Source organism: Ammospiza nelsoni, chromosome 2, assembly GCF_027579445.1.
Source record: "Ammospiza nelsoni isolate bAmmNel1 chromosome 2, bAmmNel1.pri, whole genome shotgun sequence".
Classification (NCBI taxonomy): Eukaryota; Metazoa; Chordata; class Aves; order Passeriformes; family Passerellidae; genus Ammospiza; species Ammospiza nelsoni.
In genome coordinates, this window is record NC_080634.1 from 97809809 (window position 1) to 97828491 (window position 18683).

Consider the following 18683-nt stretch of genomic DNA (forward strand, 5'->3'; position numbering starts at 1 on the left):
CTATATTCGTCATGCTTTTTTTTTTTTGGTGGAATATTTTCTTTGGTTTTGCAAATAAAGGCAATATATTGTTCTAGAAAGTTGAATTCCTCAGGCATATTTTTATTAATCTTCTCTAGAAAACTATTTCTAGTCTGAGATATCTTCTTATAGAAAATTCAGTGCTTATTTATTCATAGAAAGTTTGTACTATAAATAATCAGTCCTAGTACATGTCAGAGTGAAAAAAGAAATTGGTGTAAAGTAATAAAAAATGTTGTGATTAAGTTTTTCCATCCATTTTCTCCCATCTCTACCTGCAACTTCTGCCTGTCTAAACATGAAATCTGCGTAAATACTAGAAATTAGCATGGATTAAGAACTAAAACTCTGATAAAACATACTCTTCCTGTTTAACAAGAATCATCTAAATGGGACAAATAAATTTAAAAGATAAATTTATCTCTAAAAATCACTTAACTTCTAAGCCTATTCAGTAAAATGTGCGTCATGTTCATTTCCACCACTTCCTGTCATTCACCTCTATCCTCATCTTAACTTTTCCGAGTCACAATGTCAAGGAGGTTAATGCAGTTACATGAATTTGTGATGGACCATTTCACTCAGATTTGCTAAGGCAAACACATATAGCTGGCTGGTAAACAATTTACTCCACAAAGAACAAGTCCTTCTTAGCTGAACAGAGACCTCTGCCAAATCAATACATTAAATGATGGGATATTAGCTGCAAAAGGAGGGGGAAATCCTGGAACCTGACTATCCTTTTTTAAGCACTAAATACTTCTAGACACTCAGATATTAGGCACAGTGTCATTGAAGGCAATGGTATAAACCAATGCAAAAACAGTGTTAATGAGATCTTAGTCATGCTTGCAATCTTTTAACTATACAGTTCACAGCAAGTAAAGAAAAATTGCTCTCAAAATTGCTGTTGTGTGCAATATGTCCATTTATATAAATAGGGGAAGGCTGCTTGTTAAGAACATGAAAGGCTAGCACTCTTCAACCTCTGAAGAAAAATTGCTTTCTTCTGTCTGCTTTATTTCTTAGCAAATTTTGAGCTAAGAAAAGTATATAAATTCTATTTTAAAATGTGAACAGAAAAAAAGTTTTGTAACTATGGAATATAACTTAGATGTAAAATAATGGTTAAGCAGCACCTGCATGGTCTTTATGAACTATTACATTAATATCTTTAAGTGATGTACATGAGTAGGATGAAGGCACATTTTACTCTAATTTTCTTTCCTTCACCCCCATGTACCAGTGACAGAACCATTAAAACCCACAGTTTGTTAAGCCTGCGTTTATATAATCCCAGATAAATTTCTTCACATTCTTCATGCACTTTGCTGCAAAACAAAATGAAAACAAACAAAAAAAAAACCAAAAAAAACCCAAAAACCCAAAACCAAACCAACAACAACAAAAAAAAAAACCCTACAAACAAACAAACCCACCCCAACCTCCCGCAAAAAAACTCAAAAAACAATCCAACACTCCAAAAATCCAAGTATTTGAAATGAAGCAAAAAAGATGACTTTTCATGATTCTTGGGACAAACAGCTTTAACAAAAAAAACACACAAGCAAACATTCCTAACTAAAAATATATTCAGTGATTATACCAATACCTACTTTATATAAATACTTTATTAGGACAAAAAAAAATTAAAATATTATTCAGAAAAAAACAGACTCAATTTCAAAGTGTACAATTTGTTTTTCTACAGAGGGATTATGATATTAAAACTTGTACTTTTACCTTTACCAGTAAGGTCAAGGTACATTGTACCCCCTCAAACTAAATGTTCAGAAGCATCAGCTCCTGTTGTAAATCCAACTTGATTTAGATCTTGCTGGTTTAATTTCTCCAGAACACAGCATGTGAACTGCCACTCCTCCTACTACTACACTCTCTATACTCTTGTGTGTCTACTACCCCTGTGTGCCATCATGTTCTCATCTTCTTTTTCTGTGGAAGCTGATCATGTTAACCTTCCTTTGAAACTGGTCATCTGTCTGCAACTCTGCTTGTTTACAAACTGACTAGGATGAGCCTCTTGAGGCAGTAATAGGCAAGAGAAGGAAAAACCCCAACATGCTGGGGGTGATGAGTAAGAGAGGGAGGGGTTAGGTCATTTAGGAAGCATCCTCATCTTTCACAGAGAAAGTAAGAACTGGAATATGCAATCTCCTCATCTTAGACATGAATATGCTTAATGCTTAGCTTTCAGGCCTTAAGAGCTAGAAGTGGTGTTACAAGTGCTATCACTGCTGTTAAGAAACCCATTAATTGTCTCCCAAAATGGAACTCCCATTTCTCCATCATCTTTATTGATGTCTCAGGCTCCAAACAGTATCTTCTCCTATATATACATTTTGTTTCCTCTTGAATAAACTAGCTCTAACTGGTTTCAGGAAGCAATGAAGTATTAAGCCTCACCAAATGACCATTCTCCAGGGGCAAACAGAAAATGAAATCTACCACAGAAGGATGCTTCTGTGAAGTGTTATTATCCAGTGATCATTTCCTTATATACAAAATGCAAGGCCAATTTAGCTTTCCAATCTTATGTATTTAATAGCTAAGAGAATTCAACACACTGGCACTATAACAACTGCTCCCATTTCCTGTCCTTTCTACAGCATTGCTAGTGTGGCTTCTACATAGCTAATGTAATTTTCATTGCCAGAACAAGAAATCCTTCACAAAAAGACACTCAAACTCAGCATAAGAGAACTGCTAATGCAAAACACCCAAGATTTAATGGAGTTTCCACTGTATTGGTCATCATATTGACCAGTATTACACCTTTATTATGTCATGAGTGGAAAAAATTTCACAGGCTCTGGGAAAGCAAATTAAAAAGTTACAGAAAAAGAAAAACAAACAACAACAACTAAAACTTGCAGAAAAAGAAGAAAGAGAAAATAAAATATTCTAACTACATGCTCTAATTTCAGTTTTCTCAAGCTACAACTTGTATAGACAAGACAGATTTGGACAAGAGGAAAATTCACTAGCACATCTTATTTCCAAAGCTAACAGGAAAAAGAAAACTCAGATTGAAAGTTACAAGGATAAATATACATTTGCTACTCTACAGCATAAGAGACGGTCAGCTAACTCGTCTAGAGAGGAACCTTTGCTCTGCTTCAATGCCTCTCTATGACCATAACAACTTGGTGTAAGAGTAATGGCACATGCTAACTACGCCATTAATCCCCTGCATTTCAGTAACATCACACCCCTGTACCAGATCAGGGCAGATAAATCAATGTAGCATGCCTTTCACAGTACAACAGTATAAAAAGCTTACTGGCTCTTCTAATTTACTTTTTTTTTTTTTTTAATAAGTGCCAGGTGGCCTGCCTTCTATATTCCTAATGTGCTGTATTCGAAACACCTCTATGTAAAGATGACATCAAACCAATAGAAACAAGAAGCATTTGTCTTCAAAAACTGTAACTCACGCTTAACTACAAGATCTTGACAAAAAGAAAGACATAATAAATGTAGGATTAAACAAAGCAATGTATTTTCTTAATAAGTATTAGACTCTTTAGATTTAAGCAGTAAGTCCACCTGCATTGTAACTTTTGTACCCGAACTAAATCAAATATTATCACAATGAGCACGAAATTAACATGCTAGCTCTTATCCAGCTCCATGACTAATTTCCAGTTATGCCAACTGCTATTACTTAATATGTAAAAACCACTGGATCTACATCATCTGTCCCCAAATTCACCACCTGCACATTTGAAAACTACACACACTGAACATTTCTAATTCAGGAAGCAGACCTACTGCTGGCTGTGTTAATACAAATTCACAGCCTCAGGCACCACAGCTCATCTGTTCAGCTGTGTATAATTTGCAGGAAGTTCTACTTCCCCTCATGCCATTGTGTACCGAGAACTTATATTTGCTTTCATGTAGATCATATAAAATGCAGGAGGCAGACATAATACAAATTACATTATTGGTAGAGATATATTTGGATTGGGAAACTATAGCAAACCAATCAGTGACCTGGTGTCTGACTGAGAAGAAACACTGATTGATGGATGCTTCCCTGAAGTGCTGCATTGGACCTTCTGCACTAAAGCTTGGGTGAAGGGTACATTTCATACAGCACCAACTCGCTAGCTACTTCCTCTAGTCATTGCTATAATTTTCCATTATTTGCCTAAGACACCCCATGAAATCCAGATACATTCCTACCAATCACAAAATGTCAGAGATTTTTTGCAATGGCAGATGTACCAAAGATTTACATGGGCTTCACCTCTTCTTACATATCCAGGAGAAGATTTTTGCCCCCTTTTTTGTCACATATTACCTATAAAATAATACTGAAATCTATGATCCAAAAACATTGCAACAATAATCCAGGACAATTATTTACCAGTGTTAAAATGCTAGTTTGGAGAGTTGGCAAGAACTTGAGCACCACCACAACTAATGAGATAACTGAATCAAAAGGTGAACAGGCTGGATGTGAATACTCCATCTAACACACGCCCAGTTCCTTTAACAAACAAATCCAAGAAACTTCAGAAAGAAATCACAGATGGAACAAAGTCTGTATAACCATTTGTCTTTATAAACACAGTCACCAATAAAACATGAGTTGAGAAAACATGGTCCTGTATCATCTAGCATACTCTTTCAGTGCGCATAATCATCCATGCTTATAACAAGCTCTTTGAGGAAGGGAGGGAGATGAACTATTTTTCATAGCTTTCTTTTTTATTTTTCAAACTAAAGTTTGAAGGCAACTTCACTAGCAGAAGTTAATGGGAAGTTGGGAGACAAAATTTAAGCATTATATATGATATTGCCAGCTCTATGGAAATACTCCATACCATTTTGTTCAATTACTACTTTCTCTCAAATCTGACCAAAAGCCTCTTGAACTTAACAGGTAGTTTTACACTGAATCCAACAGACCTCATTGCATGACACTAATCTGTCAATGGTCCATTTATTTTGGTCCTGTTGCACAGGTCTTTTAATGTTAATGGTTTATGCTATGTCCAGTAAGAAAATGAGTAAAAATGTACTGTACATTAGAGAGCATATGTCTTATACGGTGTTCTGCATAAAGAATATATAAATTTTGTTTATTTGAAAAGATATGTCTGGAAGACACTCACAATAGATCAGAAAAGGTAGAATCATATCTCAAAGAATAAACATATTTGTTATACAATTTCAAGGTAATTTGTTCTGTATATGACCAAGTACTCAGAAGAGGTATTTCATGGATAAGTAGTATATAAGTGATAAATTATGTATATGTTGGAGTAAAGTAAGTAAAGAAATAAAGACAAAGGCTGGAGGGAAGAAAAGATTGTTTATTTTCAGAGAAAGAATTCTTAGTTGTATAATTAAACTACTGATAATTGTTGAGTAAACTCCTGTTCTTTTTAATTGCAGAGTTTTTTGTAGGGTCTGCAAAAAACTTTATTTAAGAGGAGAAAAACTGGCATGGCTGCTTCCAAGCATAAGATTTATGCAAAACATAAGTCTAAAATCAGTACCACAAAAATCAGTACAAAACAAAGATATATGAATAAACACTAGAAATCTGTTTTGCTTCAAAATACATTTATTTCAAAGAGGCTATCAGCTTTTTTCTGGTTTTATAACATTTGGATGGATACGAAGTAAGGCTTTTCTATATCAGAAGTCAAAATGTGATGCATAATGTAGTAATTGTTTATTGGAATAGAACAGATAGATATTTGGAGGTAATTTTGGCAAAATTTGTTTTGGAGCAAAAATACGTACCAAGCGGGAGATTTACTGAAGTCTGTTCATTTACTTTCTACCAGAGTTTTAAATTGTAAAAGAAACCCAGTTACAGAAAACATAACTAATTTATTTGAGCCCTCTCCATGCTATTTCTCTAAACAGGTTTTTGAAAGACTTGTTGGCATTGAACTGCATATCTTCTCCCTAAGGCTCCAAAGTGATGTTAACACTTCAAGAAGCTTGATCACTAACCCAGCTATGTCTGACAACAATATCACAAGATCACCACATGATGGCACTGACTAAGATCACTGGTCAGTCCTGGAAAGACCATTAACCTGACAGCAACCCTACTACAGAGCTTGAAAATCTCTTCCTTCTGGGTCTGTAGTGGGACTGCAGCCCACACAGACACTACAGTAACAGCAATTTTCAAAATAATCAAGCCATCAGACCACTTCAATTAACACTTTGGGTCAGAAATCCTATTCATGATTGCCCTCTTTCATTCCTGGCTGTCCTAGACCTCTCCTAATTGGCAATGACTACCTCCAGCTGGAGGACAAAGGAAAAGTCTTCCCTCTGAACTGTCTGAACAGAGAAGCAGTGATCTATCTCGTTTTGAATGCTGCATTCAACAGATGCAAGTCTGAAAAATACTGCTAGATGGAAGTTTGCTACCATCAAATCATGACAGTATTATTTCATGTGTCATCTTTCATGGTGAAACACTGAAGGGGCTTAGTCTTAATGATCTGTGTAACTAAATCTCAAAAGTATTTCTAATTCATTTCAAAATAAATTCATACACAAGTAAATACAAATTTCTACTTATATTCATACTATATATGAAATTGTAACAGTAACTGCAGAGTCAGTAAGAGTACCTCAGCCTCCCCATGAATTTGCAAATCTCAGTTAGCACATAAATAACAGAAGATGGAAAATCTTAACCCTCCGCTGAAGCTCGCCAGTGGTACACACTTACTGAAATACATCCTATGACAATGAGTGGTGTGTGGGCTCAGCGCTGAAGACAGCTGAAAGAATCATACATTGTGACATCAGTGACTACAATTTATTTTTAGATTATTACAGTACAAATCTGAGCATTCCTAGCTAGGGATTGTTCCAGCATGTGGTAATGCATTCGGTTTGAATTAGCTGTGACACTGGTAAAGCCCCACTGCAGATCTCAGAGGATAAGCCAGTGTTCTACAGGGGCTGCCTCCATTCAGACTCTCATATCAGCTATGCATGCAAGCCATAAAGTAGCCCTGTTTCATATACAGCTTATTTTTACTGTCAAAATTCATCCCCATTTGTTTACATGGGGGGATAAGCTTAAGAGGGATGAGCTCCTGGAAATGTTTCCAGAATAACTTCCTACTTTTTAAATTCAACCACTGCCGACGCTCTATAAATTCTATCTTTCAGTTTTCTATTCTCTACCCTTATATCCAAGTTGAGAAAAGTTTATTACCATCAGGTCTTATCTCATTGCTAATTTTTTTCCAAGAGTATTGCCAATAAAACTTGTTGCTTGCTCTTCCTTCACTAGACAGCAAAGTGCTTTTTCTCGTTGGTGTTTGGGGGTTTTTTATTGGTGCTTTTTTATTTTTCCTTCAAATCCAATCTGGGGACTACTAAAACAAATACAATGAGAAGTGGAGAACTATTAGAGGTAATAGTTGAGTACATAACCCTGTCAGATGTGACGATCAAAATGGCTCACAGCATAAATGCTTTACAAACATTTCTTGAGAGTACCTGAGTTGAACTGTGACAGAGGATAGCTGCAGCTGGACATGAGATATTTACATTGATTTTTGCAGCTTCTGTTTGTGTTTTATTAGATTTTTATTACTGTAAAGACTCCCAGCCTTGTAATTCTGTGCACAAAACTAACCAATTTACTCATGCAGAAGAGATCTTGAATCCTGATGACAAGTCTTCAAGCGACAGAATGACTAAATTATATGCTGGTTATAGCACGGTGCTTATTCCTGTCCTACCCAGGTGGAGCTGTTCTTTACACTATGTGATTCAGCCATCAAATAGCAGTGTGCGTGCTTGAAGGCCAAGAGGAGGCTGTATTGAGAACCTGTCAAAAACAAACGTGCAAACCTCTATGTAGCAATCAGTAAGTGCTGCTTGAATCAATCTTTTCTTAAAAAATAAAAAAAAGGCCAAACAGATCCTTGTTTCTATATAGTATTTTTAATACAAAGCTTCAGTTAAATAGGTTTTCTTTCTGCCTCTTGCCTTCATCTCTGCATGACAGGTCTTCAGCTGAAGGATGCTATTAGGATTGACATTTTTATCAAATGTAAACATTTTCAGGTGGATGATCTGCCCAAGAACATGGGATTAGCTAAAGATAAAGTATTTGGAAGACTACAAAATATATAGGCTAGCACAGCATCTCCAGTAAACCTCCCAGTTTTATCACTTGTCCTAATTTAATCCAGTTGGCCTGTTCCGTTCCTGCTATGAGGCTTGCTTTTGTTCGCTCGCATTGTGATGACTTTAAAAGAAATGACACTGATCACTCTGCTTTGCTGATCAAGACAAAAAACACTGGGAATTTTTGAATTTACAGTCTACATTTTCATGATACAGCGCTGCATTTTAAAACAATAGTGAGTGAGTAATCACTCCCTCCAGAAACGCAGAAAGAGACTGTATTTTCTTATCTATATGAATGTATTCCAGTAGAGATCAAAACTGAGGGCTATTACATTCAATGAAAAATTAAAAAAAAAAAATCAAATTAGCTCTGAATTAGCTTGTTCCTCTTGAGATACAAGCTAATTCAGAGCTAATTTGAATTTTTTTTTTTTACTTTTTCATTGAATATAAAACCAAGATGTTTTGGATGTCAAACTGAATTTCAGTTTTAGTATTTGGTACAGCTTAATAGGTTGCACTTGCACACCACCCACCAAAAAAAATTGGATCTATACAATACACTGGCATATGAATAGAAAAGAGAGAAGGGGTAATAATAGCTGTATTTATATACAAAAGACTAATAATTTCATTATTATAAATATCATGTCAAAATTAAATTTCTTTTTCTATTATTCTGAGAAAATTACATGCCACCATAGACATTGCTGTTTTGAGTAACCAGAAACTGCGTGACATGTTTTAATGGTTCTCAAACCTTAATGATTCATTGGCACATGATTCATAAGACAATGCATGCAACCCTCTACTCAGCAATATAAGCAAAAAATACTTGGAATTTCCTGCCTTAATGCATATCCATATAAAGGCTACCTATACAGAAGCCTACACAGGTAATAATAGATAGGACATAAAGTAAGCAAAATGAAAATAAAATGCAGAGTTCATTTGATGTATTAAACCAGTTCACTTTTACAATGCAAAGCAGTGTTCTTAGCTAGGAATTTAAATTACTGGAAATAATTGCTCCTTAAGGTGACAAACAGTTTATTTCTTTAGTGCTGAGGATTTATATATCTAATACAAATTTTTTCCACATGATATGGGGAAAAAATATTACCCTTTAATACACAAGATCTGCATTAGGAGATGTATTTATGTTTTAGGAAGAGAAGAACAGCAGGGATTTCCATTTTGGTGTAACCGTAAATTCCTCCAATTACACTCTGAATTCTAATCTCCTAAACACATGCATGTATGTCCTTAACGTTATTAATTTAAAAGCAAACTGGAATTTTATCAGTGCTTGCTTTCAAAACTGATCAAACATCAGGCTAAAGGGATGTTTTCAAGGGTGGTTTTGGGGGGTACATTTTGGGTTTTGGCGGCGGCGTTGCTTTCTCCCCCAATACCAAACAACCGAACTCGGCCGTGCGTTTCGGCCATCCCCACGGCGGGCAGCAGCCCCCGGCGGCTGCAGACGGACGGCGGGGCACGGGCACCCCGAGCCGCGGCTCAGGTGCCGCCGGTCGCCGCGGGCTCCGGGCCGGGCCCGGGCGGTGCCTCCCTCAGGGGGTTCCGGGCCCGCCCCGGCCCCAGGAGCGCCCCCAGGCCCGGGCCCGGCGCGCGCGGGACGGCCCCGCGGCGGGGCGCGCGGCGCCGCGGCGCGGGGGGCGGCGGGCGCGCGGCTGGAAGGGCCCGCACCGCCACCTGGCGGCCGCGCCCCGCCTCTGCCGCCGCGGCCCCCGCAAACTTCTCTCCCCCCCGCCCACGCCGCGCGCCCGAACCGGCCAAGTTTCCCGGCCGCGACGCCATCTATTCTTAGCCCCGCTCCGGGCGCGACGGCGGGACACCCGCCCCGACCCGCGCCCGCTGCCCGCGTCCCGCACCCTTCCGCAGCGGCTGCGCGGGACGCGCCCTGCCCGCCCCGACCCTGCGCGCCCGCGAAATGCGTGCGGGGGCGGGCGGGCGGAGCGACGGCCGCTCGGGCCCCGTCCGTCAGGGCGGCTGCGGCGGGGCCGCCCCCGCTCCCCGGGGCGGTGCGGGGCTGCCGGCGGCCTCTCCCGCGGGGAAGGGGCAAAGCGCGGCGGCCGCGGAGGCGCCTCACGCCGCCAGCCCCCGCCTCGCCCGCCCCCGCCCCAGCTTTGCGGAGAAGCCGATTTACTGCCGAGCTGGGGAGGAGTGTGTGTGTGTGTGTGGGGGGGGGGGGGGGGGGTGAGTGGTGGCGGTGCTTGTCTCTTTTTTTTCTCCTTTTCTTTCCCCCCCGCCCCCCCACCACCGGTCCGCGCACGCTGGCTCTCCCCAGTGCCAGTCCCCGCTCCATCACGTGCGGAAGCCCATGCCCATCACAAAAGCGGGCATTTTACCCGTGCCCGGAAAGGAAATAAAGAAAAAGAAGAGAGGAGAAGGAGAAAAGAAAGGGGGAAAAAATGGGGGGAAGGGGGAAGAAAGGCAACCCACCACGGAATAGCTTAAGCGAAAGCGGGTGAACCGCTTAATCCCAGAAGATCTAAGATTTCCTCGGAGCAGCCGCCTCCCTTGTCCCCCCCGCGCTTCTCCCCGTCCCTGTCCCTTTTTGCTTTTTCGTGGCTGTGGTGGTGGCAAGGAAAGTGGTTAGCCAAAACCCTACGTGTTGGTTTTGTGTTTCCCTGAAAACCACAGGCTCACACAGAGCATGAGGTACCGCTCCTGCCCCTCTTCGCGCTTGCAAGAAACTGTGGCTTCGCTCTTTCTTTCTCTGCCTGTACTGCAGATATTTTTCCCTCCTCTCCTCCACACTCTTCTGTTTATTTCCCTGTAAAGCAAAGCTACTTTGTAAACATCTCACACAGAACCTCAGAGCCTTTCCAAATAGCTGATTGCAGCAAAATGCCTCCAAACAAATTATGGTGCAAGGGACATATAAGGAACGAGACCGAAGTGGGTAAAAAAGAAATAAATTTACATAAATATGCATATGTGACAAGAAGATCGCGTATGATGGTGGAAATGTCAAAAAGAAAGTATCGCTTTATCATGATGGGAAAAGTAAAAGCACAGACGACTGCAGCAAACTGCTCGCCCTTTGCCAGAGTACCAACTGCAACACCTCTCCCTCTCTTCCCCCACCCTCGCCGAGAAAAAAAAAGGGGGGGAGAACAGAAAAAAACACAGGAAAAAAAAAATGAACACTCAAAACTGCAAATCCGGTACTCCTACCTTAACACTGAGATAGCTGAAGAAGCATAGGGGTCTTTTTTACACAGCCAGAATCTTTCAGGAAATCCTCTCGGGCTATCATGCAGCCAGGATTATTCACATACGGTTCCTGCTCCCCTTTTTGGAATCCAAAGCGATTGGCTTCTCCAAAGGAATGCAACGACCACGAAAGGGGGGAAAAATTAAAAATAACAAGAAGAAAGACAACAACACTGGATTTGAAGGAAACTCGTGTTCTCGGTTGTAAGCGACCTACATTCAGGCAGAAAATTCATTGCAATCAGTGCGAGAGGGAGAGTTGAGTCTGCAAGTAGGAGCTGTGATAGCCTATGCAGAAAGACCGAGCCGCGGAGAGACTGATCTGCAAGGCAAGGCGAGCTGGGAGAGAGAGGGAGATGGGGGGGGGAGAGAGGAGGGGGGGAGAGGTCCAGGCTGTACCAGGCGCTCTCCTCCCGCTATTGGACCAAACTGAATGAAATTCACAAAGCCGCCAGCCAATGGCTCCCCGCAGCCAGCCCAGCGCTACAGAAACCGCATCTCCATCCACAGCCCCCCGCGGAGGAGCGGCGCATCCCCGCGCGGAGCCGCGCCGGGCCCCGCGGGCTGCACAGGTGGGCACCGCGCACACGGAGCGGGGAAGGTGTCCCCATCCCTGTGTGAGTGTGTGTGTGTGTGTGTGTGTGTTCGGGGGGTCACACAATTCACACTGCCGATCTCTCTGCTCCGTGGTCATGTACAGCAAGTGCAGTCTTTGTTAACCCTTTACAGTGGCAGTTTCTACAGTGCCAGCCTGTTGTTACCATACTCACCCATCTGCGTTTTCGTGGAGCTGACAGTATAATTGTACACCAAGAAATGAAGCATTTTGTTCCTGTTCCCCATCCCCCCAGGAAAAAAAAAAAAAAAAAAAAAAAAAAAAACCACAAAAAACCCCAAAAAACCCCAAAAAACCAGCAAAGCAGTCATTTGCCCTGTGCCCAATCATTTTAAACAGATTTCCCTTTTTTTTTTTTCATAAGACCAGTTACTTGATGTTCATATTTTAGTTAGCTAGCCACTAAGCTAAGTGATGATCAGGTGGGGGCCCTGTGGTTGTTGCCACATGCTACAACACAGGGTCTCTGGTTCATTTCTGTCATATTTTCCCAGGACGGTGCAGGGTGGTGTAGCAAACATGTTCTTAGGCCTCCACAGGTACACCTTGTTTCACTCTACAGCGTGTTCACTTAACCAGTTTAATAACAGCACTTGCACCATCCAGAGTGCAAGACCTCACATTAAGAACAGGTGAGCATTGCCTGACTTCACTGAGGACAGAGCAGAGAACAAAATAAGGGGGTCTTGAATATCTTGCCATCATTTGAAACAAAATCATATTCATACCTTTATGAGATTTTCTTCCACAAGAATTGTATTAGATTTCATAAGTGGAGTTTTTGAGATTTTTCCATTCTGAAGAAAAAAAAAAAATCTGCAGGTCTTCTTTTCTAGAATCTTTCTTTCTGCCCCCATGTCAGATCCTCAGTAGAGAACAGATAGTGCATTGAATTCTCAAATCTAAATTGTCTGTGATATTTGGCTTATCAATCACTTCTATACTCTGCTGTTTCAAGTGGTAAAGGAATATATACCATCTGATCTAGCAGACAACTAATAAGCCTGTTGTGTGTCTGTTCTTATATTTCACGATATGGAATGAAGGATACTTCCTTAAGTGTCACTTAGGAATGTATGTTTTGGTTTTAAATGTTGTAAATCTGAATACAGGTGTAATTCACTGACTTAAAACGTTTTAAGAATTGCAATAGCCACTGTTCACTTATTTGTCAGTGAAGTAATTATATTTATATTACTTAATTATATGTTTTGGCTTACTTATATTAAGTCACTCTAGCAGCAGGTGTTCATGCAAGTGAATTTTACTGCTTTTGTTATTTTAATAATGCACCCACAATGTGCAACCAATCATATTGCTTGAATGAGTGAATATTTTGACACATTTAGAAAAGATGTTATCTTGCACTGCCATCTGTCCCAAATTTTGCAGGACAGTCTTTATTTTGATGAATATGTCATGCATTTTATAAGATTAATTTGGAGAATATTAAAGTGTGTGCTAGTTAATCTGAATAATGATCTTCCACCTGTGTTGTACTATGAGGAGGCAATTTGTTACAGGTTACCGAAGGATCATCTGTAATGTTTGCAATTAATATTTGCTACTATGACTTAAATATTCTAAAGCACAGCAATAAAACTAAAATTTCCATAGACTGTACACAAATTTGTGATCAAAGTATGTAAATAAAAGGCATTTGGTCAGAACAGCAGAATGTACTTTTCTCCTCTTACAACTTTCAAAACGCTAAATGTACAATTGGAATCTGTGGCTTATCTGCAGCAATCCACTGCATATTTTTAACTCCAAGCATGAGTCCAGGAGCACTCATTCAGAGAGAAGAATTCCACTTGCTATACAACACCATCACTTCTTACAAGGTCACATTGTATTCCAGTATTAACCCAGCTTTACTTGTTTTGCTGGTTTTGTCAGGGAAAGAGTTAATTTGTTCATAGTACAGGGCTATGATTTAGTTTTGTGCTGGAAAAAGTGTTGATAGCACAGGGATGTTTTAGTTATTGCTGAGCAGCACTTGCACAGCATCAAGGTCTTCTCTGCTCCTTACCCCACCCTGCCAGGGAGCAGGCTGGGGGTACACAAGGAGTTGAGAGAGGTCAGAGCAATGTGTTGATCCCAACTCACCAGAGGGATTTCCCACACTGTATGGCATCATGCTCAGCAAATAAATTGGGGGGGGGGAAGAAAAAAGGAAGGGGAGGACATTAAGAGTGTTTGTCTTCCAAAGTCACCACTATGCGTGATGAAGGCTGGCTTTCCTGACTGAACATGTGCCTGCTCATGGGAAATGGTGAGTGAGTTCCTTGTTTTGCTTTGCTTGCATGTGCAGCTTTTCCTTTACCTATTAAACTGTCTTTACCTCAAGCCATGAGTTTCTCCCTTTCATCTTTATGGTTCTCTCTCCCCATCCTGAGTGGGGAATGAGGGAATGGCTGTGTGGGGCTTAGCTGCCAAATAGAGAGGGGAGAGGAGGGGAGGGAAAGGGAGGTCTAGGGGGGCATCTCAATTTTGTTTCTTTGGTTTTTTTTTACTCATTCCAAACAATTCATATTAAAAATTAACCAAATGGAACTAAATATGGCTGGCAGCTCGTCACTAGTGGTGTTCCCCAGGGCTCATAATTTTGGCTGGACATGGTTAATATCTTTATCAATGGTTTGTATAATGGGATCGTATGCATCCTCAGTAAGTTTGTAGGTGGCACCAAGTTAGGTGGGAGTGTTGATCTGCTTAAGGGCAAGAAGGCTCTGCAGAGGCATCTGGATAAGATGGATGGATGGGCCAAGATCAGCTGTATGAGGTTCAGTAAGGCAAAGTGCTGGGTCCTACCCTTTGGTTATGACAGCTCCATGCACAGCTACTGCCTTGAGGAAAAGTGTATTGAGAATTGCTCAGAATATAGCTAGGAGTACTAGGGAATTGATTATCCCCTATACTGAGAACTGATCAGTTCACACCTTGAATCCTGTGTTCAGTTTTGGGTTGCTCACTTCAAAGAGGTCATTGAGGTGGTGGAGTGTATCCACAGAAGGACAATGAAGCTGGTTAAGGGTCTAGAAAACATGTTCTATGAGGAGTGACTGAGGGAGTAGGGGTATTTAGTCTGGAGAAGAGGAAGGTCAGGGGAGACCTTCATTGCTCTCTACCTGAAATAAGATTGTAGTGGAGTGAGAGTTGGTCTCTTCTGCCATATCTCAAGTGAAAGGACAAGAAGAATGGTCTTAAGTTGCACCAGGGGAGGTTCAGATTAGATATTAGGGAAAAAAAAATCACTGAAAGAGTAGTTGGTCATTGGGAAAGTTGCCCAGGGAGGTGGTGGAATCACTGTCTCTAGAGGTATTTAAGAGGTGTTGGGATGTGGCACTTGGGGATATGGTTTAGGCAGTGTAGTGGTGGTGCTGGTTGATGGTGGGCCTGGATAGCCCTGCAATTGGCTCGGTTGGTTAGAGATGGGTGATAATAATGCCAGGTTTGAGGTCTCAATCCCTGCACAGGCCATTCACCTGACAATAGGAGTTGATGATCCTTATGGGTCCCTTACAGCTCAGAATGTTCCATGATTCTGTGAAGGTGATCCTGAAGGTCTCTTTCAAAGCTGCTGGTTCTGTGTGTGAAAATACTAACCTAATGCTGGGCAAGAAGTTTCTACAATTGCATGAACAGAAATTGACTCCTTACCCCCTCTATTTCCTGCTTGATCTTCTTACTCCAATTTGCATTGTGTCAATTTCTTTTTGTGCAAGGATGAGCCAGAATGGTCCCAATACACTTTATGCAGTTGTAATGTTATGTTTGACTAGCCTCATGGTGCAAAAGGCTTACCTTCAGTGGACCAGAATGAGCCCCATACTCAGGTCACTGGGTGAGTTCACTTCCTGGGTACGAAGGTGATAGCATGAAGCAGACATAGTCCTTTGTGAGACCCCAAGCAAATAAGAACTGCAAAAGAAATGAATGCCAAACTGCAGGACATAAAACAAATTGAAAGCAAATAGAATGAGTTCACCGTGTCCGCCAAGTAAACAAGAAAAATCCAGAGATTAGTTTGAAACGAACACGAAGAAAATTAAGATTTGGGAAAAATAATAAATGTCTCCTAGTTGAGTAGCCCCAAAATGGTGCTTAATAAATTTCAAGAAAGAAATTTGTTTCCTATGTGGTTTATCCTCTTATGGTTTGCTCATGAAAGAGAAACTTGATTGATAACTGTTTTCACAGAAAATTACACAGAGTAACAAAATTGCAACACGGAAAAGTCCCATCTATATTTTCAAATTCAAAATCTTTCATTTATAGTAAAATTAAATGCTTACTGCACTACTGGCTCTGCTCCATACCAGGTAAATCAAAAATACACTGTAGAGTCCCACCTGCATGGCCAATTTCAGAGATAATTTCAGAGTAGTGTACTGAGAGAACTAATACTCACTAGGGTTTCCCAAAGGTATGGTATTTGTCATTATACATGCCTTTTTAGTTACGTTCTAATTGCATTCTCCTTGCAGTTTTTCACTAAAACTTTTAGTGTCACTTTCTCCTTCTGACAAAGGTCCAAACCCAAAATATCACAGACATAGAAAATAGCACATTAAGATCATATATTTCATGGTTTTTAGAGAACAAAATACGGGAATTTGTTCTAAAAAGTTTCTGCGATGCAGCCTCAAACTACATGGGGCAGATATGGACATTGATTTTAACAGACACACTATTTCAATTATAGAGGAGGGGAAGCAGTTGATGGACTCTGGTCCACCTTGTGTAAAGACAAACCTTAAAAATACCATTAAAATTATCTACTGGACTATTTTCTGTCATTTGGCCCAAGTGCTTTATCAGTTTGGTTTTTGGTTTAGTTTGATTTCTTTTTGGTTTTGGGGGGATTTTATGGGGGTGTTTTTGCTGTTGCTTTGTTTTTATAAAGCCTTTTACTCGCTGTTGAACTAAAGTGAACAAGGTGGTTTGGGGTCTTTTTAAGGGTAAATATTTCTCATTGTGCAGATTCTGCGTATCTGAGTAAATTTAATCAGTACTTAATTACTCTTACTCTCAAAGTCACATTCCTGGCTTGTAGTCGTAAAAAACTGAATTTCATTTTGGCTCCATACCTTCTTCTTCTTTCACCTTACATACTTTACAGATCATCATTAGCCAGCCTTCTAACCTCCGTATTGTTGAGATAATTAGGTTCTGTTTTGTTAGTCTCTTACTACAAAGCAGGCTTTCTAGACTATGAGTCATCCTTGTATTGTGCTCCAAACACTCACTTTTGTTTTTAAAAGGAGTACATTTGAACTTGGCCTTTATGTCACCTGAGAACTCATGCTCCTGGTTACCATGATTTAAATTTTTTTTTTTCTTGAGTTACAAAAAAAGCAACTCTCATCTTAAAGTGTGATCTATGTTCTCAGTTTTAACACAGTTATTCTGTAAAGAGATTGATTCACAAGAATGTTCCCTAACATCTGTAGAAAATTGGTTGTCACTGATATTTTTCACTGGAGATAACATTTTCAAACTTTTCCTGCAATTATTTAACTTTTTCATTGAGATCCTTAATAAGATCTTACATGCTTAACCATTGCTGTTTTTTTCCCAGAAGAAAAGGGGAATAATATTTTTTAAATTATTATTTATTATTATTAATAATTTATTACAATAAAGCTAATACTTGTTTTGTGGAGGTTGTCCCTAAGTTAACAATGTGCTTTTCTGAACTGGAAACCGACTCCTGTTGTTGCAAACCTGCTCTTTCCATTGATGATCACTCAAAATAAGGTTCGTGCTTTCATCTGAAGCCAGACCTAATTGAGGAGTCAAACTTCTGATCAATATCTAACAGCACCACAATACCAGTATTTCTATAGTGTAGTATCTTTATTCTTCAAAATACCATTCAGAAAAAGATAATTTAATTTTGGGATGAATCTAATGGTTATTTTCATTTTGCTTGTTTGGATATATGCAAACAGGATACACAGTGAATTTCTTTGCAGTGTATTCTGAACAGTTGAAACCTTGCTGTACCCATGCAATTTTTGCAGAAACCAGAGCATCTAACACAGCACAAGGCCTGAGGTGATATTTTTAGCTGTAGTGAGTCAAGAAAATCCCTCTGCACACCCACACTCTAGATCCCTATTGCCATTTAGGTCTGTACCTGTGCAGGATGAACCCACGTATCTTCTGAATTAGGCATAGTACAGGTATAGTGTAATCACACTCCTTGAGTGCTATGGTAGTCAATATGATTAATAGCATTTAAAAAGCTTATACCCCAGACAAACAGACAAAAACATTCAATAGTAGCTCCAATTATTCCTTGTGCTATATAATCATCCCATTTTTAGGGGTTTGTATTGCCAGATTTTGATTCAGATTAATACTTTTGGGACAATTTCATGTACCATTTACATAAACACAAAAGTGAAGTTTGCTCTACATACCCATGGAAATCTTGATTTGATCTTGACAAATGTGGTCGGTAACATTTATTGATATAAAAAATTATGCTAACCAGAGGCTAGTAATCCATCCCTGCTTCTGTTGTCTTTTAGATAAGAAATGGGCACAAAATACCTTGGAGTAAGTTCTTACAAGCTGAGTGCAACCTTTTAAGTTTTAAAGTGCAATGCAGACTGACTAATATTAGAAAGAATTATTTATA

The 18683-nt window shown here is 39.9% G+C and overlaps 1 protein-coding gene across 2 annotated transcripts in view; it reads right to left on the minus strand.

The window, feature by feature from the left end:
- The window catches only part of NLGN4X (neuroligin 4 X-linked), a 165159-nt gene extending 153447 nt beyond the window's left edge, over positions 1-11712 (minus strand). For both annotated transcript variants that reach the window (XM_059493859.1, XM_059493858.1), the window contains exon 1: positions 11377-11712. The gene's annotated coding sequence lies outside the window, so the exon portion shown is untranslated. The remainder of the gene's footprint in view (positions 1-11376) is intronic.
- Positions 11713-18683: the final 6971 nt, after the last annotated feature.